The sequence below is a fragment of the Perkinsus marinus genome (assembly GCF_000006405.1).
Source record: "Perkinsus marinus ATCC 50983 genomic scaffold scf_1104296968118, whole genome shotgun sequence".
NCBI classification, from domain to species: Eukaryota; Perkinsozoa; order Perkinsida; family Perkinsidae; genus Perkinsus; species Perkinsus marinus.
This window is the reverse complement of record NW_003203258.1, coordinates 1-1,023: the sequence shown is the minus strand read 5'-3', so window position 1 is coordinate 1,023 and position 1,023 is coordinate 1. Positions and strand designations below refer to the sequence as shown.

At 45.8% G+C, this 1,023-nt stretch overlaps 5 non-coding genes across 5 annotated transcripts; all 5 read right to left on the bottom strand.

The window, feature by feature from the left end:
• Positions 1-150: 150 nt before the first annotated feature.
• Positions 151-224, bottom strand: Pmar_PMAR009474. Its single transcript has one exon. It is a non-coding gene; the product is annotated as a tRNA-Arg (tRNA).
• An 85-nt stretch (positions 225-309) lies between these two features.
• On the bottom strand, positions 310-383 carry Pmar_PMAR009473. Its single transcript has one exon. It is a non-coding gene; the product is annotated as a tRNA-Arg (tRNA).
• Positions 384-475: 92 nt separating this feature from the next.
• Pmar_PMAR009472 lies at positions 476-549 on the bottom strand. Its single transcript has one exon. It is a non-coding gene; the product is annotated as a tRNA-Arg (tRNA).
• A 93-nt stretch (positions 550-642) lies between these two features.
• On the bottom strand, positions 643-716 carry Pmar_PMAR009471. Its single transcript has one exon. It is a non-coding gene; the product is annotated as a tRNA-Arg (tRNA).
• Positions 717-808: 92 nt separating this feature from the next.
• Pmar_PMAR009470 lies at positions 809-882 on the bottom strand. Its single transcript has one exon. It is a non-coding gene; the product is annotated as a tRNA-Arg (tRNA).
• Positions 883-1,023: the final 141 nt, after the last annotated feature.

Below are 1,023 nucleotides of genomic sequence, written 5' to 3'. Positions count from 1 at the left end.
CGGGACTTGAACCCGCAACCTTTGGATTAGAAGTCCAATGCTCTATCGGATTGAGCCACCAGAGCTGAGAAAGACTTGTTGACCTCCTGGTCATGTGAACACTGCCTTCCGTTTACATAGTTTTACCTTGTAAAGTTAACCAGAGTTATATACTCTGGGCGGGACTTGAACCCGCAACCTTTGGATTAGAAGTCCAACGCTCTATCCGATTGAGCCACCAGAGCTGAGAAAGACTTGTTGACCTCCTGCTCATGTGAACACTGCCTTCCGTTCACATAGTTTTACCTCGTTAAGTTAACCAGAGTTATATACTCTGGACGGGACTTGAACCCGCAACCTTTGTATTAGAAGTCCAACGCTCTATCCGATTGAGCCACCAGAGCTGAGAAAGACTTGTTGACCTCCTGCTCATGTGAACACTGCCTTCCGTTCACATAGTTTTACCTCGTATAGGGAAAAGTTAACCAGAGTTATATACTCTGAGCGGGACTTAAACCCGCAACCTTTGGATTAGAAGTCCAACGCTCTATCCGATTGAGCCACCAGAGCTGAGAAAGACTTGTTGACCTCCTGCTCATGTGAACACTGCCTTCCGTTCACATAGTTTTTACCTCGTATAGGGAAAAGTTAACCAGAGTTATATACTCTGGGCGGGACTTGAACCCGCAACCTTTGGATTAGAAGTCCAACGCTCTATCCGATTGAGCCACCAAAGCTGAGAAAGGCTTGTTGACCTCCTGCTCATGTGAACACTGTCTTCTGTTCACATAGTTTTACTTCGTATAGGGAAAAGTTAACCAGAGTTATATACTCTGGACGGGACTTGAACCCGCAACCTTTGGATTAGAAGTCCAACGCTCTATCCGATTGAGCCACCAGAGCTAAGAAAGACTTGTTGACCTCCTGCTCATGTGAACACTGACTTCCGTTCACATAGTTTTACCTCGTATAGGGAAAAGTTAACCAGAGTTATATACTCTAGGCGGGACTTGAACCCGCAACCTTTGGATTAGAAGTCCAACG